The sequence below is a fragment of the Callorhinus ursinus genome, unplaced genomic scaffold, assembly GCF_003265705.2.
Source record: "Callorhinus ursinus isolate GAN/ISIS: 27379988/994484 unplaced genomic scaffold, GSC_fseal_2.0 scaffold15, whole genome shotgun sequence".
Taxonomy (NCBI): Eukaryota; Metazoa; Chordata; class Mammalia; order Carnivora; family Otariidae; genus Callorhinus; species Callorhinus ursinus.
The window spans coordinates 13,976,982-14,002,785 of NW_027397077.1; the positions used below are offsets into that span (position 1 = coordinate 13,976,982).

At 51.2% G+C, this 25,804-nt stretch overlaps 1 protein-coding gene across 1 annotated transcript in view; it reads left to right on the forward strand.

Annotated features, from left to right (window-relative positions):
* Positions 1–24,783, forward strand: part of SLMAP (sarcolemma associated protein) — a 194,358-nt gene extending 169,575 nt beyond the window's left edge. Inside the window, exon 25 of the transcript XR_012380909.1 lies at positions 24,212–24,783. The gene's annotated coding sequence lies outside the window, so the exon portion shown is untranslated. The remainder of the gene's footprint in view (positions 1–24,211) is intronic.
* Positions 24,784–25,804: the final 1,021 nt, after the last annotated feature.

Here is a 25,804-nt window from a genome sequence, read left to right on the forward strand (position 1 = left end):
CTCCCTGCTCGGCAGGAAGCCTGCTTCTCCCTCTCCCGCTCCCCCTGCTTGTGTTCCCTCTCTCGCTGTGTATCTCTCTGTCAAATAAATAAATAAAATCTTTTAAAAGAAATAAATAAAATATACTTTCCATTTCTGGGGAAAAAAAATAACTTCACTTGCTTTCACTTCCCATCCTCCTGCTCAGTGGTTTACCCCCAAAAGCCAAGGGAGTTGTGTTTGAGAAGGACTTAATGTTAATTTTTTTTTCTTTTTTGCATTAATGCGCCAGTTAGATGCCAGGCCCTGTGCTGAGTGCTTTCTCATCCCTGAGTCCATGGAGGCCTCCTGGGTACTGGTAGGAAAGGTGGGCACCTTCCAAATAAGGCAGCCAATGGCCGGACTCTTGTTCCTGATCACACAGTGAGTGAATGACGGAGATGAGGTAGCCAGCCTGCCCGCCTCCCACCACATGCCTCAGCTCGAAAGGGGTCCTGAGAAAGGAGACTGATGAGCACCTGGGCGTTCACCCAGAAGACTTGGTAAGCTCGGCGAGGAAGGGCCAGGCGCCCCCTCCCAGGCCCACTCTGTGCACTCCGCTGGTTTCTGGTTCAGGGGAAGCTGACTTCCTCCTTGCTCGCTCCTCTCTGCCAATCTGAGTGAGTCAGCTTCAGAATGACCTCACTGTCCTCAGTGGGCTGTTTGGCTGTGTGTTTTGTGTCACTGAGCCCCAGCCCCCAGCACCTCTGGCGTGGGCTTGTGTTTTCTCTGCCTCACTCCTCAGATGTGGCAAGATTGGAAAAGGTCATCCCTACCCTAACCCTCCTCCACCCCTCAGCCTTCTGTTGCTGGGCTGGCTCAGCCCTCGAGCTGCTAAAAATGACCAAGGCCAGAGGGTTGTTTTCCTCCTGCTGCCACCTGGGTAGACCACCATCCGTGGGGAGCCGCGGGCTCAGCTCGGCTCTTGCCAGTGCCCGGGACCCCGGGAATGGGCAGCTGGGGGACACCGCTTACCAGACAGTGGGCAGAGGAAGCTGAATAACAGCTCTGGGTCTGCTGTAGCAAAGTATACTTTCCAAAAGGATTCTCCTGCAAAGAGTGACTACCTGTCAAAGCTGGGTGAAGGAGTTTGAGAAAGTGACTATATTAGTTTGCTCAGGCGGCCCTAGCAAATTACCACCAACTGGGGGGCTTACACCCACGGAAATTTATTCTCTCCCAGTTCATGAGGCCAAAAGTCTGAAATCAAGGGGTCGGCCAAGTTGGTTCGTCCTGGCGGCTCCCCGGGAGACTCTGTTCTCTGCCTCTCTCCTTGCTGCTGGTAGCTGCTGACAATCCTTGCTACTCTTTGGCTTATAGACACATCCCTGCTCACCTCTGTAATCACACAGCCTTTTTCTTGTATGTGTATCTGCAGTTTCCAAATCTCCCTCTCCTTATAAGGACACCAGTCATTGGATTCAGAGCCATCTAATCCCCTGTGACCTCATCTGATTGCATCTGCAAAAGAACCTATTTCCAAATAAGGTCACATTTCCAGGTACTGGGTGGTTAGGACTTGAACATCTCCTCTCGGGGGACACAGTTCAACTTGTTATAAGTACTTCACCACGTTCGGTTCTCACTACTCAGCATCCTGGGGCAGTAAGGGGCCCTGGAGGGAGCAGAGGTACTGGCAACCTGGTTGTCAGCTGTGCTCTGGTGTTCTAGGATGGGGTGTCCGCCTATTAACGAGGCGTCTCCGTGACGGAAGTCAGTACTGGGCCAGGGCATAAACAGAGCCAACTTTGAGGGTTTGGCCTCCAGCTCCAGGCCCCTCCAGGAATGTGTGACTCTTGACATTTCTTCATGTCTCTGGGCCTGGGTTTTGTCATTTGTGAAATGGGGGTGATGGGGTACATACCCCATAAGATAGTACTTAGAACAGTACATATGAAGCTGTCAATGTTCACTATTATTATTCTAATTTTTAAAAAATATTTATTTATTTGAGGAGGGAGGGGCAGAGGGAGAGAGTCTTAATAAGCACACTCTGGGGCACCTGGGTGGCTCAGTCGTTCAGCGTCTGCCTTCTGCTCAGGTCATGATCCCAGGGTCCTGGGATTGAGCCCCACATCAGGCTCCCTGCTCCGCGGGAAGCCTGCTTCTCCCTCTCCCACTCCCCCTGCTTGTGCTCCTGCTCTCACCGTCTCTCTCTGTCAAATAAATAAATAAAATCTTTAAAAAAAAAAAATAAGCACACCCTGCACTGAGCATGGGGCCCAACCTGAGGCCTGAACTCACAACCCTGAGATCAACATCAGAGCTGAAATCGAGTCGGATGCCTAACGAACTGAGCTATCTGGGTGCCCCCATCGTTGTTAATTCTAATCACTCCCACTCCCACACTGACAGCTTTGCTCTTCTTTGGGTCAGAAAGGCTGCCCTATTGGAGATACTGGAAAGTTCCCTTTCCCTTCCAGGCCTCGTCATTGCAGAAAGAAAACATTTATAGGCTGCCTCCAGTCTCCAGGAAACACAGTAAATCCCTGATCAGGACAAAGATGGCCCCTCCCCACCTCCCACCCCGATTTTCATCTACCCAGGTGATTTGTAGGCAAAAGCCAGCCCAGCCCCCAGCCTTAGCTTCCAAAATTGCCCTGCTTTTGTGAATGAGCTCTTTTTTGACTGCTTACTCTGGGTCTCCTGGTCACTTATACCTCGGTTCAGCTAGTGATTTCCTTTTTTTTTTTTTAAGACTTTATTTATTTATTTGAGAGAGAGAGAGAGAATGAGAGATAGAAAGCACGAGAGGGAAGAGGGTCAGAGGGTCAGAGGGAGAAGCAGACTCCCTGCTGAGCAGAAAGCCCAATGTGGGACTCGATCCCCGGACTCCAGGATCACGACCTGAGCTGAAGGCAGTTGCTTAACCAACTGAGCCACCCAGGCGCCCTAGTGATTTCCTTTCTGAATACTCATAACCCGTAGTGAGCTTGGCAGCGGGGGTGGGGGTGGGCAGGGGGCCCAGAGGCAAAGGTTGGGAACAGGAGCCTTTCTGGCTAGAACTAGAACTGGCTGGGCCAAGAGAGCAGCGCCCCCTGGGCCCAGGAGGTCAGGCTAGGGGCCTGTGCAGACACACCAGACACACCAGGCCCGGCCTTCGCCATCCAAGCCGGCTGGGGCAAGACTCGTTCGCGCTGAGTGAGCACCCCACACGTGGGTCCTTGGGGAGCATCTGCATCCACACCTATCCTTTCTTCTTGGGTGGGGGCCAAGCCAGGCCCTGAGTAGCAACCATTGCTGCTGACACTTTGCTTACCGTCTGAGGAATGACGGCTCGAGCAGGACCATGCAGGCCCCGCCCCACCCAGGCCTCTCTGACCCAAAATTCTCCTGGGAGTTCCCGGAGTTCAACCAGGGAGGCCAAGCCCTGCGTGCATGGACGCATCTCCAGGCCCCCTTGTGGACACAGCCATTTTGCCCTCAAAGTCTTCCCATTCTCAGGCCTGGGAGAGAACTCTCAGGCGGGGTTCTTCCCGGGGCTTTACTTTGTTTTCTCTTTGTTTTAAGAGGGTGGGGATTTATAGAATAGGCAAAATTATAGAGACGGAAAGCTAGAGGTGGGACTGACTGGAGACGGGCAAATAAGGTGATGGAGTGTTTGAAAATTGGTCTGTGTTGGCGGTTGGACTGCTGTATAAAATCACTAATCAGGGGCGCCTGGGTGGCTCAGTCGTTAAGCGTCTGCCTTCGGCTCAGGTCATGATCCCGGGGTCCTGGGATCGAGCCCCGCATCGGGCTCCCTGCTCCATGGGGGGCCTGCTTCTCCCTCTCCCACTCCCCCTGCTTGTGTTCCCTCTCTCGCTGTGTCTCTCTGCCAAATAAATAAATAAAATCTAAAAAAAAAAAATCACTAATCAGATAGTATACTTACTGTGGGTGAATTGTGTGGCAGGTACATTACTCTTTGATGAAGCTGTTACAGTACATACACACACACACACACACACACACACACACACACACACACACATATATAGTGAAGTCTCTTAAAACCACAATTGGTGAGAGAGTACTATCTTCCAGGTTCTCTCTAGAATGTTCTCAGTCAATGGTTGTGAACTTGAAACACTGGGGGAGGAGCTGAATTGGAAGCCATGGCCTCCAAGATGAGAGGGGGCCGGGGCTCTTACACCCTGCCCTGGCTGGCTGTCTAGGGGCTGCAGAGCCTCGGCTCATACCAGGCACCACCGTGAGCTTTGCTTTTGCCACAGATCACCTCTGCTTTCCTGTCTTTGTGCAGAGAATTTCCTCCCACCAGCAAGGAGCAAACATGCAGCCAAGAACAATTGGAAAATCCGGGTTGGCCTGGCCTCTGGGTTCCCTGCCCGTCCCCCCCTTCCCTGACCCTGGCCCTTTCCCTTGACCCAGACCAGAGAAGCAACCAAAAGACTGCCACAGAGAAAACCCCCTCACAGATCAAATGGCTCAAGCACCTACTGGGCATTTATACACTTTGCGGGCTTTCCTCTCCCCTGGCAGCCCTGAAAGGTGGCTTCAGCCTGCTTTACAGGGGAGATCAGGGATAGACACTTGTCCAAGGTCACATAGCTGGTAAGTGCTGAGCTTTCTGCTCTTTCCCCGAGAACCCACTGCCCGGAAAGAAGCCAGGCTCCTTGCTCAGGTGGAAGCTGGGTGAATTGGAGTTGTTGGCTTATCTGGGAATCACCTGCCTTCCTCTCCTTCTGCCTCTCTCATTCTTGCCAAAATACCAGGACGGCTCAAATGCCACCTTCTCCAGGAAGCCTGCCCTCATACCTCCACCCACCTGCCCAGGAAGTCCTGACACCCCCCCACCGCTGGGTCCCGGCAGCAGAGACCCAGAAGTGTGAGAAGTTCCTTTCTAAAACTGTGTGAATAGCCGCATCTGGAGCAAGGCAGGAGTGAGGCTTTGGGAGTCAGAAGAAAGCCTGACCTCTCCCCCCAGGGCAGTGGGGAGCTACAGCAGGGTTCTGAGCAGGTTGGAACAAGCAGATGTGGCTTAAAAGAGGGTGGTTCCAGTTGCCGGGTGGAGGATAGTTGGACCAGAGTGGGGCTGGGTGGGAGGCTGAGGGGCCACTGAAGGGACTGCCGCTGGAGCTCCTCCCCGTGGAGTGCTCCAGCCGGAGGGCAAGGGCCCACCCCTCCCTTCACCTTCTCCTTCCCTCCTCGCACTGGTCCTGTCTCCTGCCCCACTCCCAGGGCCCCAGAGAGCCTGCCTATGTGAGGAACTGCAGGAATATCCCACCCGCCGGGCCCTCTGCTGCTCCGAGGGCCTTTTCAGCCCGTTTCTTCCGCAGATGCCGCTGCAGGGCAGCCTGGCTGGGAAGGAGAGGGTAGAAGTGGAGGGGCTTGAGCCCCCAGGTTGGGCTGGGAGCAGGTCTGAGGCCAGGGGAGTCATGAAACAGCTACTCCCCACTGACTCAGACCCTGTTGCCCTTCTTATCAGGCCTGAGGAGCGATAAGGGGCTAGTTCCTGGACTGTGGGTTCTAGGCTTTTGTTTGGGGCCGCCAGGAAGTGACTTGTGCGTTGCTGTGCCTTAAGGAGTGGAGCTGACTCACAGGGGTGGGGGGCTGGGTGTGCCGGGGGGAGGCCCCCACCCCAGGCCCTGCACCACCAAGCACCAGCTGGCCAAGGAGGGAGGCCCTGGCGGGAGTGTGTCAGGCCTCCACACCCGCCTCCTGAGGGCCAGAGTGCCCTGTGAGCTTAGGACAGGAGGGGTGGCCCGAGGCGGCTCTTCGTTATTTTTCAAAGTATTTCCAGAATATTATGATTCCCTCAAAGCGTTGACTGTCTGTCAGACACTAGTGCCAGACACTAAGGGCTTTGCCTGTACCGACCCCTTTAATGGCGCCCAGACACGCCCCTGGGGCTCACATCCACATTGTGCATATGAGGAGACTGAGGCTCAGAGGGAGGAAGTGCACTGCTCAGATTTACTCGGCCAGGAAGCCGCAGATTCAAATTCCAAAGTTCATCCACAGCTCCCTTGAAAAACCAAAAGAGCAATGTAAGGGCAGGATGTGCCTGTTGGGAGTGTCATGAACCCCGAGGGAGTGGTCTCTAGGTTACATCAGGTCCTCGAAGGAGCCCAAAGAGACCACTGCCCCAGGGGATCCTACAGGGCGGACGTGGTTCTTTCCCACCGCCCTTCTCTCATCTGTGTGATGGGATGAGACACTTGGGTCAGGTGGTCCCCGCCGGCCAGACAGTAGGTGAGTAACCTGAGGTCACAAATGAGTGGCTGGATGACCCTGCAGTGGGGTCACTGGGCTCTCTCCCTTTCTCCGAAGGGGAGGAGGCCAGGCGTGGAGCTTGGGGCGGAGATAAAAGAACAGGAAATTCCCAACCCAGTGGGAGAGACAGGGCCTTATTAGTCAAGACTGAAAGCAATTCCAAAAAGGGAAAGGCTCTGAGTCACTCCCTGAAGCATCCATTTGTCGTCAGCACTCTGCTCCCCTCAGCATTGATCAGCAGGTCTGCGGGGTTCTCCACCTGTCTGCATCCACGAGATGCCCCTGTCTTGCCCCTGTCTGCCTGCCCTCGGGCCCTCCCCGAGAGAGTCTTTGGCAGAAACATCCCAGAGAATATTCTGCTGGCTCACCTCAAGCCACGTGCCTCCCTGAACGCCTCAGCGTGGCCTGGGGAAGGGGGTGTTCTGAATGGCCAGGCCTTGCCTTTCTTCCCCAGCTTGGCCTTGGATCTTGTGGGGCCAGGAAAGCGGCAGAACCATTCGGAACGGATGGGAGGTTGAAGGGGAAGAGGTGGAGCCCGGCAAAAGCCAGGGGATGCCAGGGGCTGGGGCCCTACCCAGCTAGCCTTCTCACACCCAGGCTGTGGGAGAGCATTCCCGTCAGGCTAGGATGCTAGAGGGTTATCACCAGCAAGGGGCCACTCGGTCCCTTAGCTCATAGTCAGGGAGTTTCAACCTCAGCACTCTTGACGTTTGGGGCCAGATAACCCTTCACTGTTGGGACTGTTCTGCGCATTGTAGGGTATTTAGCATCTCTGGCCTCTGCCCTCAAGAAGCCAGTAGCTTTTCCTCACTCTTCCAGTGTGACAATCAACAATGTCCCCAGACCTTGCCGATGTCTCCGGGGGCAAAACCACCCCTGGTTGGGATGATGGTGAACCTGGTTTAGATGATCCCAGAAGCAGATCTTGAGGTGAGGCTCTCAGGAAGTGGAAGCAGGGGTGGGGAAGTGGGACAGGGAGGAGAGGGTGTGTTAATGAGCAGATTATCACTGGGGACGGGCGGGGTCCCAGCAGTACCGCAGGGGGACCCTGGCCATGGCGTGGCTTAGGCAGACAGAGGGACCTGGGAGCTGGACTTTTTATCTCCATCTCCCTTCCGCGCCCTTGAGGGCACCGGGACGGAGGGGTGCTAATTCCAGGGCACGCCGGGTCCTGGGAGCTGACAGCAGGCACTGAAGTGGTAAGGGGCCAGGGGATGTGGGGCACACTCAGTAACCCCAGAGTTTCCTGCTCCTTCTTCCCTTGCTTTTCCCCTTCCGTCAGTTAGAAGCCTGACCCTGCTACGTCCAAGTTGGGTGACCTCAGGGAGATTTCTTAACTTCTCTGGGCTTGGATTTCTCCTGTATAAAATGGGACCTGACACATGCTTTAGGGGGTTATGAGGCTTAAAAGAAATAATGTGGTGGACACACACTGGTTTCAGTGTCCCTCCTCTCATTAGTGACTGAGGGAACCTGGGGGCAACTGTCCCCCTAGGCACTCGTACTGGAGCTCACAAGCACCTCCTGTTCAGGGAGGATGACCACACGGAGGAAGGCTGAGTCAGCAGCCTTTGGACAAGGAGTCAGAAGCCCTGGGAGCTGTTAGCTGATCGAAGCACCCGAGGCCGTCGTCCCAGCCTGAGCATTATCATCAGCACGCCCCGATTCTTCATCAGAGCTTGGGGGTGGGGCGCTGATGGTACAGCCTGAGGACCGTCAGCCAGGCCTTTTCATGGCAGGACTTGGGGGGTTGTCCTCCACCTTTTTGTGCTTTTTCCTTTCTGAAAAATGGAGACAATTAAGAGTTTTTTGCCAAAGCTGAGCAAGACCATGACGAAACCTGTTATTTATTGAGAACCTGCTGTATGAATGTTTGTTACCAAATCCCGACAATACAAGGCACGCAGCCCCTCCTGCTCTTACTCCTGTTCCACGGAGACCTCAGCTGAGGCTCAGCACAGGTGAACTGTCGGCTCCTCCCAGGCACCTGAGAGTTTGACTCTGGCATCTTCCACCTTGCCGAGCACTAGCTCAGCGCGCAGCCCCATCAACCAGCCCCCATTCCCGAGTGCTCACTGTTGCCGGGCACTGTGCTGAGCACGGGGCCTGCCGGCCTTGTCTCTAAATCCTCCCAGAAATACTGCAAAGTCAGTTCTACTGATATCCCATTCTGGAAAAGAGGAAACAGGCTCAGCAGGGCAAGCCAATGTCATGCTTGTAAAAGAACCGATGTAGGTTGGACGCCTGGGTGGCACAGTCGGTTAAGCGGCTGCCTTCCGCCCGGGTCATGATCCCAGGGTCCTGGGATCGAGTCCCACATCAGGCTCCTTGCTCGGCAGGGAGCCTGCTTCTCCCTCTCTCTCCCTCTGCTTGCTCAAATAAATAAAATCTTAAAAAAAAAAAAAAAAAGAACTGATGTAGGACTTGAACCCAGAGTACACCAGCCATCAGGCAGCATGAACTGACCAGTCTTGGATCCAGGCCAGCCAAGGAGGAGCCAGTGGCCTCGACATGGAGAAGCCACCCTCTCTGTCAGGATCTGAGACTTGGACACTGTCCCTGCCCAGAAAGTACACAGCAGCTGGGCTGGGTTTCTGCCACTCAGGAGGCTCAAGGCATTGTGTTCCCCTGACTCATAGCCTGCTTGGCTCAGCCGAGCGGCCAAGGCCAAGGTCTGGGCTGAAGTACCAGCTAAGACAGCCACACAGGGGCAAAGCAGACTGTGGGCAAGGGCACCACCTCCCTGTGAAATCTGCCTCCTTCTGTCGTGGGAAGGCGGCTGCACTATTGAACCCTGGCTGAAGCCCTGGAGAAGGTTTATAGGTTTAAGCTACCACCTCCATGAAGCCCTACTGGATTGTCCCACTGGCTGAGCCCCTCCATTCTACTCCTACTAGTACTTAGAATACCCAGCTTGCACGGAAATCGTCCGCGACCATTACATGGATGTGTAAGTTAGCATGGTGTGTGACAGTTCTGTCCTCCTAGAATGACCTGGTGTGCTTAGAAAGGCCTGGGGTCTTTTCACTGGGATTCCCCATGCCCCCCCACCCCCCTGCTGCACAGGGCTCATTCCACACACAGTAAGTGCTCCAGAAATGTTGACAGACCGATGCATTACCCCAGAAGGTGTTAAAAATAGAAAATGATAATCCCATTGTTTCTCTTCACTCATGGAGTTGGGGGGCAGGGTATGCCGGTGGTTGGCACCCAGGCTCTGGTATGAAATCGCCACTGGTCAAGTCTTGGCTCTGCCTCTCACTGGCTGGGTGACTGTGAGGAAGTTACTTGCCTCTTGTGTGCCTCAGTCTCCCCACCAGTAAGATGGGAACCATAATATTATCTAGGTGGTAATTATCTAGATGATAATTAGAGAGTGAATGTAAGGCCTGGAAAGAGCTCAGTGCTTGTGAGCTGTTTTCATCCTCAGTAGTCAGGTGCTCCTGACATGCTGTGTGTCATTGACTCCAAAATGTTTTGGATCATAAGAACACATTATTTCCTGTGCCGCTAAGAAAAAAAAAAAAAAAAACCTCTGCCAATTAAACTGATAGAAAGCTATTCTTACTTAGGATGTTTATCTTTTCCCTCATTGGAAAAGTTCCTTTATCTCATAACCTATCATCTCTGTGCACATAAAAAGAAAGGTGTAGTTGAAATAAATGGATCAAGATATTTTTCAGGCAACGACAACTTTATCACAACTGTCACCTTGCCGACAGCAATTGGGAGATTTATTGACCCAATTGCAGGTGGTAAAATGTGGAAAGTGTACTTCCTGTGATGGGCAAAATACGAAATACGGTAATACAAGAGAAAAAAAACATGGTGATGTTGAGAGAAAAGGCTGTATATTTTCCTCCTTTTGTTCGCTCACTCACGCATTTGACAAATATTTGCTGAGCACATACTCTGCCAGGAACCGCCCCCGAGGAGACCTAGGAGCTGTAAAGCAGGAAACCCAGGGAGCAGGGTGGGGGTCCAGAGTGTGGACCCCTGTTTCTGGACCCCTACACCAAGGTCTCTCCCAGTCATTGGTGCCTAAGGTGCTGGGGAGAAAGAAGTTGCTCTAGGTAGGTCCGCTGGTCCATTATTCACAGGGGCAGGAAAGTCTAGTGCCTGCCTGGGTCTCCCTGACCCTTAAACCCCGCCAGGGCCCAGCTCCCAGCCCCGGGGAGGCAGCAGAGCCTGTGGGTGCATAAGAACACAGGGCTCAGCCTCAGACACGTCAGGCCTCAAGTCCCAACTCTGCCCGTTTCCAGCAAGCGACGCGGCCTCCCTGCGTGCCTCAGCTTTCCTATCTGTAAAATGAGGACGATAATAGTACATCATAACTTTGGTTGATGTGAGGAGACAGTCACACATGTGAAGGGCCTGGCACATGGGAGATGCCCACGGCATGTTGGCTGCCATTCTGTTTCTGACTGAGCTACCCCCGCCCCTGGGTTCCCCGCTGGGTCCGGCCGACTCCCCTGCTCCATTATGCGCTCCCCCCCAACTCCAGACTCTTCCGCCTCCATCCTGCCAGTGGGCATCCACTCTCCTCCGGCGGCTTTAAGGTGACCTTCCCCGTATCATTCCCAGAGTGGCAGGGGGCTGCCGTCTGCCCTCTTCCATTAGGAGACAGCGCGTGGGGGTTTACAGGCTCCCCCGCCCCGAGCCCCTGGACACCTGCACACGCATGTGCTTCTTGCGTGCAACTGCCTTGTGCCGAGCATCCGCCAGACATGGCTCTCGTCACACCAGGCGCTGGGGCTCCTTGGAGGCTCTGTCCGAGCGAGGCCCGGGCCGCCTTCGGGGGGAAGGAGGGGATGCAGTGGGGGGAGCCCGTGGGCAGCAGCAAGGGGAGAGGCCAGCTGGGCGTAGCAGGCTCTACAGGTAAGCGGGCGGCCCTGGGTCACACGGGCCTGGGGTCAAAGGCTGGCTCCTCCATTGATCGGTCCTGGGGCCTTGGCCAGGTCTCCGTTCTCCACCTGTCAACACAGTTAAAATGATAGCTGTGTGGCCGTGACTTGAGGTCCCCACCACATCCCTGGTCGCTTCTCGTGCGCACCGGCCAGAAGGCCTTTCCCGGTCCCCTTGCAGTGCGTGACATGTGACTCGCACCGCCCCTGGAAAGTGAGCCCAAGTCCCAAGTGCCCCTTCCAGGCCTGGCCCCAGATAGACCCACACATGAGCCACATCCTCTTCTGTCTCCTGCTGGCTCGCCGAGAGCGTCCAGGGGTGCTGGGAGAGGTGCAGCCCCATGGTAGAGGGAGCCCTAGGCCTCTGGGCAGAGCCCTGCCCTGGACCATGATGTGCGCCAGACAGAAACTTCTCTTCTGATGAGCCATGGGGAGGGGCGGTGCTATCATCCTTAATGAGACAAATAGTGACAATAATACAAAACGGAGCACTTTGTCGGTGCCTGGCACCGTCCCCTGGGTAAGAAGTAACTCAGGCCTCATAGCAAGCCCTTGTCCGTGGCGGGGGAGAGGACCAGGGAGAGGCAGACGCTGCCCAGGCTGGTAGTGCGGCTCCAAGGACGGCCAGAGCCACGGAAAGCACCCCATAAACGTTTGCTGCTGCTGGGGGTGACCGCCACGGTTAACGTGGCCCCGAAGAGACCAGACGCTTTAAGATCGGCCGCATTTGGGTTTGAGCTCTCCCTCTCCCTTCGAGACCTGGGACCTGGGAGAAGGGTCCTCACGTGTCTGTGCCTTGTTCCCTCCCGTGTAAGTTGGGGTCCGTGATAGTACCCATCTCACGGGCTGTGGTGAGGGTTAAATGAGCGCACACGAAACGGGTAGGAGCCGACACAGAAAAGCTCAGTACAATGGATCATTACTCTATCATTACTGCTGTTACTACAGTACTATTAGGACTATGATTACTTTTATTAGTACTGCTGTTGTTGGCTGCTATTTGAATCGAGGAGATTCAGTTCACTTCCCTGACCTTGTGTTCCTCCTCTGTAGAACCAGGGCGCCGGGGGAGGTGAGAAGTTAGCAGTAGCATCCACACGATGCTGGGCACGTGGTGGCCACCTGGTTAAGTCCTAGTCCCGTGTGGGCGAAGTCACCCTCCTGCCTGGCTTCCAGCCCAATGCCCGACTGGTCAGGAAGGAGTTGTCAGAGTTTCGAATAGGGTCTACTTGCCGGGGTATAAATCTCTTGGGTGGGTAAGAAACTAGAACGGCTTAAGGGAGGAAGGAGGGGGTTGTGCTGGTCTCTACCCATGTGCTAAGCTAATCATGCACCCCACATCTAGAAAAATCTGGAAGAGCAATGCCCCACACTTCCAGCGGCTGCCCAGCTCCATTTTTCTGGAACTCTCCTGATTTCAAATATTCTCTCTCACCATCTGCATAAGTCTTCCCAATGGCCTAGAAATCCCAACCCCTTGGTATCCACATCTGTGTCCTCACTACCATTTTTACCCATATGTGGCACCCACCACACACCTGAAATCGTACTGTTGATACCTAGATTGGAAAATGTGGTGGCCATCAGGAAGAGCTCTCCTTGGGTTTGGTTTGGGTTTTAACTGAGTTACAATTGACATAACATTATATGAGTTTCAGGTATGCAACATAATAATTCAATAGTTGTATATCTCCTTGGTTTTTATTTTTTTTTAAAGATCTTATTTATTTATTTGACAGAGAGAGACACAGCGAGAGAGGGAACACAAGCAGGGGGAGTGGGAGAGGGAGAAGCAGGCTTCCCGCGGGGCAGGGAGCCCGATGTGGGGCTCGATCCCAGGACCCCGTAAGTCCAAAGTAGGTGTATCACTTTTGGATCCCAGGACCCAAAAGTCCAAAGTAGGTGTATCACAGCTCGGAGCCCAGCTGGGGACCTGTCTGTAGTCAGTCAGTCTCAATTAATTTAGTCTTAATTTATTTTATCTTGTTCAATTGCATGCAGGTATATTTTCAGATTGCCCTAAATCATTCATAAACTGATTCATTTAGCCAATATTTACTGAACCATCCAGTATAGGCCAGGCACTGCTCTAAGCCTAAGGATACATTGGCGAACAAAGACTCTGGCCTCTGTGGAATTCATAGTCTAATGGAAGCAGACAGAAGAAAAGCAATACACATAATAACCTTTATAGTAGAGTAGAAAGTGAAAAATAGCACAGGGTATCACTGTGATTACAAGGAGCTGCAGATATAATTTTTAAATCCTCCAAGGAAAAGAGAATATTGTTCTCTTAGGTGTGATTAATACAATTGAGGTTACATGTGAGGATGTTCCCCCGCTTTGTAAGAGATGAGTGCTGATGTAGGGGTGAAATGACATAATGTCTGGGATTTGCTTTAAAATACTTTTAAAAAAAGGGGCGCCGGGCTGGCTTAGCTGGAAGAGCTTGCAACTCTTGATCTTGGGGTCGTGAGTCTGAGCCCCACGTTGGGTGTAGAGATTATTTAAAAAATAATAATAAAATAAATAAGTAAAAAGTAAATACAAGCTTAAAAAAATAAAATACTTTCAGAAAGAAAACAAGAGAAAAGAAGGGTAGATGAAGCAAGTAGGGCAAAAACCTTGATGGTTGAGGGGCGCCTGGGTGGCTCAGTTGGTTGGTTAAGTGACTGACTTTTTTTTAAATTTTTTTTTAAAGATTTTATTTATTTATTCGAGAGAGAGAGAATGAGAGACAGAGAGCACGAGAGGGAAGAGGGTCAGAGGGAGAAGCAGGTTCCTTGCCGAGCAGGGAGCCCGATGCAGGACTCGATCCCGGGACTCCAGGATCATGACCTGAGCTGAAGGCAGTCGCTTAACCGACTGAGCCACCCAGGCGCCCCTGACTTTTTTTTTTTTAAAGATTTTATTTTTTATTTATTTGGCAGAGAGAGATACAGCAGAAGAGTGAACACAAGCAGGGGGAGTGGGAGAGGGAGAAGCAGGCTTCCTGTGGAGCAGGGAGCCCAATGTGGGGCTCAATCCCAGGACCCTGGGATATGACCTGAGCCGAAGGCAGACACTCAACGACTGAGCCACCCAGGCACCCCTAAGTGACTGACTCTTGATTGAGCTCAGGTCTTAATCTCAGGGCCCTGAGTTCAAGTCCCGCATCGGGCTCCATAGTGATCACGGAGCAGGGGCACCTGGGTGGCTCAGTCGGTTAGGCATCTGCCTTCAGCTCAGGTCATGATCCCGGCGTTCTGGGATCAAGCCCTGCATGAGGCTCCCTGCTTGGAGGGGAGTCTGCTTCTCCCTCTCCCTCTGTGTGCTCTCTATCTCTCTCAAATAAATAAATCTAAAAAAAAATTTTTTTTAAATAAAAAACTAAAACAAAACCCTTGAGAGTTGGAGCTCAGGGAGGCATATATGGAAATTCATGGGAACATTTTTTCTATTATTGCATGTATTTGAAATTTTTCATAATGAATTTATTTTCTTTTTTGTGTTTTAAAAAAATTGTAGTAAAGGATACATAATACTTATCATTTTAATCCTTCCTGAGTGTAGTAGAATTGAGTCCATTCACATTGTTGGGTGACCATTACCACCATCCATCTCCAGAACTCTTTTTAATGAACTCTTTTTAGGGCGCCTGGGTGGCTCAGTTGGTTAAGCGACTGCCTTCGGCTCAGGTCATGATCCTGGAGTCCCGGGATCGAGTCCCACATCGGGCTTCCTGCTCAGCGGGGAGTCTGCTTCTCCCTCTGACCCTCTTCCCTCTCGTGCTTTCTATCTCTCGTTCTCTCTCTCTCTCAAATAAATAAATAAAATCTTAAAAAAAAAATTTAAAAAAATGAACTCTTTTTATTTTTTTTTTTAAAGATTTTATTTATTTATTTGACAGACACAGCGAGACACAGCGAGAGAGGGAACACAAGCAGGGGGAGTGGGAGAGGGAGAAGCAGGCTCCCCGCTGAGCAGGGAGCACGATGCAGGGCTCAATCCCAGGACCCTGGGATCATGACCTGAGCCGAAGGCAGATGCTTAACGACTGAGCCACCCAGGCGCCCTTAATGAACTCTTTTTAAATGAAACAACCAATCAAAGAAGGTTGTTTATAGAAGCCGGTATCCAGCTGAGATGATTTGGGGCAGGGATAGGAGAGAGCAAAATAACGATGCCAAATCTGTAAAAAAAAAACCCAAATTAGGGAGGGAAGGGGCCCCACATGTGGATGGGATGCCCCCACCATCATGCTCCAGCCTGGGGTCTCTGCGTAGTCTCAGGCCATTAAGGTGGCCAGGCCTAGAGGGGAGGATTCTCTGACGTCACCTTGTCCAGCCCTCAGATTCCAAGCCAGGCAACACCTAAGCCGGGCACAAGGCTGACTCACCCTCTGCTATTCACTGGAAAGTTAAGCAGCTCCTTCCTCATCCTGCCTTCTAGGAAAACCCGCCTTTCCGGAAAACTGGGGGGGAACTAGAGCTTGCCTCTTCTAGCCTGAGGGTTGGGGGGCTGGATGGAGGGTTGGTAGGAGGTACTGGGGGGTGGGGGCAGCTCACTCTGACCTCATCACAGTCTTGGAGCCAGGGAGAAGGTAGACCATCTCTCTTCCAGCCTCCCAAACTCCGCTGCTGCAGTGATTTATGAACTGGCTTCCAGACAGAAGGAGAGCCCAGTCGGCCCCAAGGACCAGCTGTTGGAAGGGACTTGTTTGCTTCCATGTGGGAAGGAGGGCCACCCAAACCTAGGGTCAAGTCCCCACCCTACCATGTCCAACATGTCACCCTGAGCAATGTGGGACCCTGAGCAACTTACGTAAAAGCCGTCTGAGCTCAGTTCCCATCTCCGAGTTGAGATGGAGGTAACAATGAGAGCCTGACTCAGGGCTGCTTTTGAGGGTTAAATGAAACACTTTTTTTTTTTTAAGATTGTATTTATTTATCTGACAGAGAGAGACACAGCCAGAGAGAGGGAACACAAGCAGGGGGAGTGGGAGAGGGAGAAGCAGGCTTCCTGCCGAGCAGGGAGCCCGATGCGGGACTCCATCCTAGGACCCCGGAATCATGACCTGAGCTGAAGGCAGACGCTTCACCGACTGAGCCCCCCAGGCGCCCCTAAATGAAACACTTTCATCTTTTGCATAGTTCCTGGGGCGTGGGTTTTGCTCAGTAAGTATTAGCTACCTGGAAAGCTAAAAGTATTTAAAGATAAAGGGCTTTTTCCTTAGGCAGTGGGAGCTCCCAGCACCAGGGCAGGAGAGGCTGGTGGCGGTCGGGCCCAGGCTCTGGGGACAAGGGCAGTGTGGTGGCGGCCGAGGACTGGCGCAGCTAGTGGGTGTGGGTACAAGAGCTGTAGCCAGGCTGCCCACATGCAAATTCCAACTGCACCTTAACGTGAGCAGATCACTTAATAACCTGCTGAGGATCTCCGGTTCCCCTCTATATAACGGGAAAAATAACCCGAGCCTCACAGGGTTCTCATAAGGATTACATGAGTCCCACATGGAGCACCTAGAACACTGCCTGGAGCATCGTAAGCCCTTGCGGGCTATTACCTACCGCCGTGGTATTTGTGTCTGTCCAGCGTCAACCTCATCCATCCCGTCAGTCACAACAATAACATCAGTAGCCACAGTTTGTGCTCCCAACAAACCCAGGACACCATCCTCCCCTTAGAGGAGGGGAAACTGAGGCTCAGAAACTCTGGGTGAGGTGCTCAGGATCACCCTGGTGGAGCCAGGATTGGAACTAGGGTCTCTCTGACTCCAGCGCCCACACCCTTAGCCCTTCACTATGTTGCACTAATGGGGCATCACGGAACTTTCAGGGGGCCTGGGGGCAGGTGGACACCCCGTACATACACCCTCATAAAACAGACCTTGAGACAGTGGCCTGGCGGACACCCACTGTGCTGTCCTGCAAGCTGCAAAAGCCTGCAGAGGAAGAGGTCTGACCTTGGCCCCTGAGGACTAGGGAGGATTTGGACTGGTGCTTTGGGAGGGCCGTGCTTTCAGGTGGGGGCAAAGGTGAGTGTGTGGCGGGGGGGGGGGGGGGCGCTGGGCTTGGCTAGGGGCCGTGCTGGGACAGTCAAGGGCAGGGAAGAGGCTGGCCAGCCTCCACGTGGAATTCAGGCCCAAGGCAAGAGGGCCGAGGCCCAGGCCACCATCCAAGCCCTCCCCTTTTCCTGTTAGCCAGATGTCCTTCCTCAGGGATCCACAGCTGGAAACTACCATCCCTGCCTCTCCAAATCCGAGGATTTGGAGACGTGAAGAACTAACTGATTCCCCCGGCTCAGGCTCAGCCTGGAACAGGGATGAAGAGAGTGGGTGGGGGCCCTTTCAGCTCACTTCCCTGGTTCACTCTTCTCTCAGGGTGAACACCTCCAACACGGCAGCTGGTGAGCAGTGCAGACCCAGTGGAGCTCTTGGCCTTCCTCCCTGGCAGGACGAGGCAGTCCTGACTCAGACCCACTCTCCCTCCAGAAACAAATCCACCCCGCTGCCAGAAATGGAAGTTCTACTGAAGGTTTCTTAGGAAATTAAAAGGCAAGGTTCCTAGTATAGGAAGACTTCCTGAGAATCCTACCTCCCCTCCCAGCTCTTGCCCTCAGAATTCGTGCCCCCTGGAGGCCACAGCCTCCTCTCTGCCCCTCTGCCTCTCCTTCCCTCCTTGTCCTCAAAACCCCAAGTGGCTTGCGGCTCTCGCACACACATACACGCTGAGTGAGTGCCCTCAGCAGGACTGGCGACATAATTTGCAGCGCCTGGTATAAAGTGAAAATGCGGGGCTCCTGGTCCAGAGATTATGAAGAATTTCAAGATGGTGACAGCAGAGCATTAAATCAATTTCTGGGCCCTTCTGAGCACAGAACCCTGTCACCTGCATGGGTCGCATGCCTGTGAAGCTGACCCTGGCCCTTCGTGCATGCCTAACATGGACTAGATGTCAGGTTGTCATGAAATCTGAGATCCCATCTCTACCAAAAGCGTATCTTGAGGACGACTGCTCTGGATTACACCCACCCCCACCCTTAACCCCTCACTATCCATCCTGCGCTTAGGTCCACGGTAGAAGTTTGAGGTCTTGTATTGGAACCTACCATACCGTTTGCAAAGTGCTTTCATGTGTTCTTTGAGAGGGAGAAGTTATCCCATTTTACAGCTCGGCAAACTGAGATCCAGAAACTCCCCATCGAAGCTGGCACCTTGATGGCCATTAGAATCTGTGACACCAAAACTCTGGCCTCTAGACCCCCTCCATCTGGAGCCATTTCCACCAGAGAAAGAGCCCGGATACCATCTGAATGCACCAATGGTTCAAACCTCAACATCAAGGGTATTTATTTTATTTATATTGTTGTGACAGCAATTTCTCCTGTTGAAACAGACTCACCAAACCCCAGACAAACACCAGGCCCGAATCGGATCCCCATCAGTAAATGTCTCCATTCTTCCCTGACTCAGCACACCCAGTGCTCCTGAGACCATAGACAGAGAAGAAAAAAAAAAAAAAGAGGACCCAAACTTTTCTTCCCAAAGGTTTATGGTAGGGCCACCTGATTCGTTTTATTCCTCATGAGAACTTGGGAAACCTTTATTTTTTTTTTTAAAGATTTTATTTATTTATTCATGAGAGACAGGGGGAGAGAGAGAGGCAGAGGGAGAAGCAGGCTCCCAAGGAGCAGGGAGCCAGACACGGGACTCGATCCCAGGACCCTGGGATCACAGCCTGAGCTGAAGGCAGACGCTCAACCATCTGAGCCACCCAGGCACCCGAAACCTTTATTTTTTTAAGTGAACTTCAGATTTTGGAATCATTTTAGATTTACAGAAAAGTTGTAAAGATAATATAGAGAGTTCTTTCACCCATTATTCCCCTCAGTATTAACATCTTATAATGTTAATACAAGATTAGCATTATTCCTCAGGGACGCCTGGGTGGCTCAGTTGGTTAAGCGTCTGCCTTCAGCTCAGGTCATGATCCCAAGGTCCTGGGATCGAGTCCCACATCGGGCTCCCTGCTCGGCGGGAAGCCTGCTTCTCCCTCTCCCTCTCCCCCTGCTTGTGTTCCCTCTCTTGCTGTCTTTCTCTGTCAAATAAATAAAAGGGTGGCTCAGTTGGTTGGGCGACTGCCTTCGGCTCAGGTCATGATTCTGGAGTCCCTGGCTCTAGTCCGGCATTGGGCTCCCTGCTCGGCAGGGAGTCTGCTTCTCCCTCTGACCCTCTCCCCTCTCATGTGCTCGCTCTCTCAAATAAATAAATAAAATCTTAAAAAAAAAAACGACCACCACAGAGGTGAGGTGCCTTCTTATCACATCCTATCAAGAGGCTGTGACATGCACATGACACCATCCTTGAGCTTCACCTTGAACTTGTGGTCAAGGTGGTATCTGTTGGGCTTCTCCACTGTGAAGTTACTATGTTTCACCTTCCAAACTCTACTCTTTGCAAGTGAGTCCATAAGCCTATGCGGGTGGGAGATGGCAGGAACTAGGCTCCGCCTCCAGGAGGACACCTTGATTTTTATTAAAATGTGAATTTAATTATCTTGAAAAAATTCATACTCCTGGTTTAAAATGCAAAAGATGCCAAAGGCGGGCACCTGGGTGGCTCAGTTGGTTAAGTGACTGCCTTCGGCTCAGGTCATGATCCTGGAGTCCCGGGATCGAGTCCCACATCCGGCTCCCTGCTCAGCGGGGAGTCTGCTTCTCCGTCTGACCCTCTTCCCTCTCGTGCTCTCTATCTCTCATTCTCTCTCTCTCAAATAAATAAATAAAATCTTTAAAAAAAAAAAATAGATGCCAAAGGCTACAGGTGCAAAGTCTCTTCCTAGTCTCTCTCCCCAAAAGTAACAATGTCACCATTTTCTTGTGAATCATTCCAGAGGTATTTTATGCAAAGACGGGTAAATATATATACTTCGCTCCACCTATTTACACAAAGATCGCACACCAGCCACACTGTTCTGCACCCAACCACAGCATTGCTTGGACTAGTGAGACCCTAGAAACCACCCAGTTGTCTGACTGTGATGGATGGCTAAGAAAATCGCATTACTGTATAGCAAGGGCCTGACCATGGCCACCAGCAGTTATACAAATAAATAGTATCTGGTATCATGGGAAAGTAATATGTCAAGTGAAAATTAAGTGCAGAGTACATATGATTTCTATTGGGTGGATGCTGTCTTTCAGGGGGATAAAGTTCAGAAGAGGTCACAGGAAGCTAGAAACCCCTGAGATAAAATAGAAGACTTGTGAGTATAATGTTTTGCTCTCTATATAAGAAAAAATAAAAAGATGGGGCTGTGAGCTTTAGGGGAACACAGTCTCGAGGATCCCGAAGCCAAGCACAGGTGGATGGCGAGAGCCCGTGACTCTCTTTCTGGTCAGGGAGGGAAGGGCTGTTGGACTTTATAGAATCTGTCTCCCTGGGCAAAGGGTGTTTTCAGTTAATTGCATGGTGGAAGTAAAAGTAGAACAAACACTCCGCCCAGGGCAGAGACAGGATGTAGATTCTTCAGGACTGAATTGTCAGGCTCAAGGCCACACACTTATGGATGCCCCACACCTCACCAGGATTCAGGATGAAGTGTTGTTGCCTTTCGGTCTGGCACCTGCTTATTCATTCATCTGTCCATTTATCCATTCATCCATTTATTTATCCATCTACCCATCTACCCATCCACCCACCCACCCACCCCGTCCACTCATTTGTTTCCTTTATTTACTCAGCATTTACTGTGTGGCTGACCCCGGGGCAGGTAGGGGGATGCAGCTGTGGCTGAAATGGACATATGCCCCTCCTTGTTCCGACCTGGAACTGAACCAGTGCGGGGAAGGACATCAAACCCTGGGGTATTTCAAGGACACAGAAGAGGAGACCAAGCCAGCCTGGGGCACAGGGCTGTTTCATGGAGGTGGGGACAACCAAGCTCAGTGGGAGTTAGCCAGGCTTGGGGGGCTGAGGGGAGAAAAGGTACACTCCAGGTGAAGAGGACAAAAAAAGGCCCACAGACCAGCCCCAGCCCCAGTTACCAAGCCCTTGTTTCCGTCTGGGCCCTGTGCCAGGCGCTGGGTGGTCAAGAGCTCATTTCAGGGGCGCCTGGGTGGCTCAGTCGTTGAGCGTCTGCCTTCGGCTCAGGTCATGATCCCGGGGTCCTGGGATCGAGCCCTGCATCGGGCTCCCTGCTCAACGGGAAGCCGGCTTCTCCCTCTCCCACGCCCCCTGCTTGTGTTCTCTCTCTCGCTGTGTCTCTGTCAAATGGATAAATAAAATCTTGAAAAAAAAAAAAGTATCTAGCAAACTACAGAAATTAAAAAAAAAAAGAGCTCATTTCATCCCATAGTAACCCCTATGAGGGAGATATTATGAACTCCATTTTTTCCAGACCTTTATTGAGATATTGACATACAACATACATAAGTTTAAGGTGTACGATGTGATGATTTGATACACGTATGTACTGGGGAATGGTTACCACACTGAGGTGATTTAATACCTCCATCCCCTCACATAAGTACCATTTTTTTCTTTTTTGTGGTGATAATGTTGAGGATCTACTCTTTTAACAACTTTCGAGTAGATTATACAGCATTATTAATGATTGTCACCATGCTATACACTAAATCCCCAAAACTTACTCTTCTTATAGCTGGAAGTGTGTATCCTGTGACCAATATCTCCCCATTTCCTCCACTCCCCAACCCTCGCCAACCACAAGCCTACTTTCTGCTTCTATGAGTTCAGCTGTGTTCGATTGTACATATAAGTGGGAACATACGGTATTTGTCTTTCTCTGACTTATTTCACATAGCATAATGCCTTCAAGGTCCATCCATGGCGTCACAAATGGCAGGGTTTCTTTCTTTATTATGGCTGAATAATATTCCAATACAGATTTTCTTTTTTTTTTTTAAGATTTTATTTATTCATTTGAGACAGAGAGAGGGTACATGAGCAGGGGGAGAGGCAGAGGGAGAGGGAGAAGCAGGCTTCCCGCTGAGTCAGGAGCCTGATGTGGGACTCGATCCCAGGACCCCGGGACCACGACCTGAGCAGAAGGCAGACGCTCAACCATTTGAGCCACCCAGGTGCTCCCCCAATACAGATTTTCTTTATCTGATCATCAGTCGACGGACATAGGTTGTTTCTATGTCTCAGTTAATTGTGAATGATGCTGCCATGACCATGGGGTGCAGGTATCTCTTCAAGATAGTGAATTGTGTTTACTTTGGATAAATAACCGGATGTGGGAATGCTGGATCATAGGGTAGTTCTATTTTTAGTCTTTTTTTTTTTTTTAAAGATTTCATTTATTTATTTGAGAGAGAGAGAATGAGAGATAGAGAGCATGAGAGGGAAGAGGGTCAGAGGGAGAAGCAGACTCCCTGCCGAGCAGGGAGCCCGATGCGGGACTCGATCCCGGGACTCCAGGATCATGACCTGAGCCGAAGGCAGTCGCCCAACCAACTGAGCCACCCAGGCGCCCTATTTTTAGTCTTTTGAGGAACCTCCATACTGTTTTCCACAATGGCTGCACCAATTCACATTCCTACCAACAGTGCACGAGGGCTCCCTTTTCTCCACATCCTCACCAACACCTGTTGTTTCTTGTCTTTGTGATATCAGCCATTCTGCCATTTGTGAGGTGAGAGCTCATTGCAGTTTGAGTTGAATTTCCCTGATGATTAATGATGCTGAGCATGTTTTCATGTGCCTGTTGGTCATTTATATGTCTTCTTTGGAAAAAGGCATTATCTCCTTTTCAGAAATGAGGATGCTGAGTTGAGAGAGGCTGGGTGACTAGCCCAGGGTCACCCAGGAAGTAGACAAGAGAGACAGGACTTGGGCCAGGAGTGTCTGGCTTCAGAACTTATATATATGTATGTATATATATTTTTTAAATATTTATTTATTCCAGAGAGAGAGAGAGAGAGAGAGGAGAGAGAGCATGAGTGTACAAGTGGGGGGAGGGGCAAAAGGAGGAGAGAGAGAATCTCAAGTAGACTCCCCAATGAGCACAGAGCCTGATGCAGGGCCAGATCCCATGATTCATGAGATCATGACCTGAGCCAAAACCAAGAGGCAGATGCTCAACCAACTGAGCCATCCAGGCGCCCTCAGAGCCTGTACTTTTATTTATTTATTTAATTAATTTATTTTTTAAAGATTTTATTTATTTATTTGACAGAGAGAGAGACAGCAAGAGAGGGAACACAAGCAGGGGGAGTGGGAGAGGGAGAAGCAGGCTTCCCGCGGAGCAAGGAGCCCGATGCGGGGCTCGATCCCAGGACCCTGGGACCATGACCTGAGCCAAAGGCAGATGCTTAACGACTGAGCCACCCAGGCGCCCCGAGCCTGTACTTTTATCTCCATGGTGTTCTGCCTGACATTCAAAGTGGTTTTCTTCAGCCCCCGCTGATCTCCTCACTCATTACTCTCAGAAAAGAATTCTTAGTAGTCCCTGACCATTTTTTTCTCCCCTCCACACCTTCATCCATGCTGTTTCCTCTGCCTCAAATGCCCACACTCATTTCTGCACCATTTAAAAAAGTCTCACCTTTACCCGGGTGCCTGGGTGGCTCAGGTGGTTAAGTGACTGCCTTCGGCTCAGGTCATGATCCCAGAGTCCTGGGATCGAGTCCCGCATTAGGCTCCCTGCTCAGCAGGGAGTCTGCTTCTCCCTCTGACCCTCCCCCCCATGTACTCTCTCTCTCTCTCTCATTCTCTCTCTCTCAAATAAATAAATAAATCTTTAAAAAAAATAAAAATAAAAAGTCTCACCTTTAGTTGAGGCCAATTTCAGATGTAGATCTGAATCGCAGTCCCAGTGCAAACAGTTCTCCACAGCTGCCTGGCCTCAGGAGGTCACTGCTCCTCCCAGAGCTTCATTCTTCTAGTCTCGGAAATGGGCCTGGGAGCAGCACTGACCATGTAGGGTGTTGTGAAGATCCAATGAGGCTACGGTACACCTCCCATGAGGCCTGTACCAGGTCATAGCTCAACATGTCACTGACTCTTATTCCACTCTCAGCTGTAACTTCCTTGTCTTAGCTGCTTTTCTCTGTCTCTCCCTGATGCCTAGCCCATGGCCTGACCTACAGAAGGCACTCAAGAACTGCGGACAGGACAGGATGGCATGGATTGGACTCGACATGTTGGATCCCCCCATTCCTGGGAAATCATGAATATGTCCCCGAAACCCGCCACCCCCAGCTTCCTGGTCTGTAAAACAGGAATGCTTTTGAAATCAACATTTTAAAAATATTTTTCTGTGTTGTGCTGGGAAAAATGGCAAACAAGGTAGAGTTCTTGGCTCAGGGAGCTTCTAGGGAAAGGTCTGAAAAGTTAGCGGAAAGTTATCATCTATTAAAGCAAGGTGTTTTGCTCTGGTGGGACATACAGGGTGCTGGGCAGGCACAGCTTGGGGTTTCAGAATTAAATATTAGGTAGAGAAGTCAATGGTTTCCTATATGCAGGGCACTGCTGAGTGTTTGACAAGAACTAACTTGTCTAGTTATCATAATTTTACCAGATGGGTACTATTACAATCAACCATTTACTGAGAGGGGTGCCTGGCCGGCTCAGTTGTTAGAACATGCAACTCTTGACCTTGGAGTTAGGTATTCGAACCCCATGTTGGGGTTTATGTTTATGAGTTTATGGAAAGAAAAGAAAAAAAGAAAAGAAAGAAAGAAAGAAAGAAAGAAAGAAAGAAAGAAAGAAAGAAAGAAAGAAAGAAAGAAAGAAAGAGAGAGAAAGAAAGAAAAAAAAAGAAAAAAAGAAAACAGGGGCGCCTGGGTGGCTCAGTCGTTAAGCATCTGCCTTGGGCTCAGGTCATGGTCTCAGGGTCCTGGGATTGAGCCCCGTGTTGGGCTCCCCATTCAATGGGGAGCCTGCTTCTCCCTCTCTGTCTGTTCTGCTCGTGCTCTCTCTCGCTCTCTCTCATATAAATAAATCTTAAAAAAAAAAAAAAGAGGGGCGCCTGGGTGGCTCAGTTGTTAAGCATCTGCCTTTGGCTCAGGTCATGATCCCAGGGTCCTGGGATCGAGCCCCGCATTGGGTTCCCTGCTCCGAGGGAAGCCTGCTTCTCCCTCTCCCACTCCCCCTGCTTGTGTTCCCTCTCTCGCTGTGTCTCCCTCTGTCAAAAAAATAAATAAAATCTTTTAAAATAAAAATTAAAAAAAAAGTGTTTAAAAAAAAGAGAGAGAGAGAGAAATCAACAGCTCCCGGAGAGAAATGTCGTGAAGGCTGAGAGGTCAGGTAACTTGCCCAAGGTCACACAGCTGGTGAATGGCAGAGCTGGAATCAAGAATCCAGGCCTTCTGACCCTTGACCACAGACTCTCTTAAATCAGGGAGACTAACAGGTAACAGTAAATTTTCCTCTTCTACCTTTCAGAGGACAGATGGGGTCATATCTACAGATTATGGGGTCTGGAGAGTGGGGGTGTGGGGGTCCCAGGGTTGCAGAAGCACCTCAAAAAAGAAAAAGGCCTCTTTTTGGAATCTCAAATGAGGTCAAGGTCTGTCCTGAGTCCCGGGCTCTGAGCAGTTGGGCACATCGTACCCGCTGGGTTCCTGCAGGCTTAGAGCAGAGAGAGGACCGGGAAGACACGGGACCTGATGCCCACAGCGACGCTGTTTCTGGGGGCCCAGCTTCCGCCATGAGGTACCTG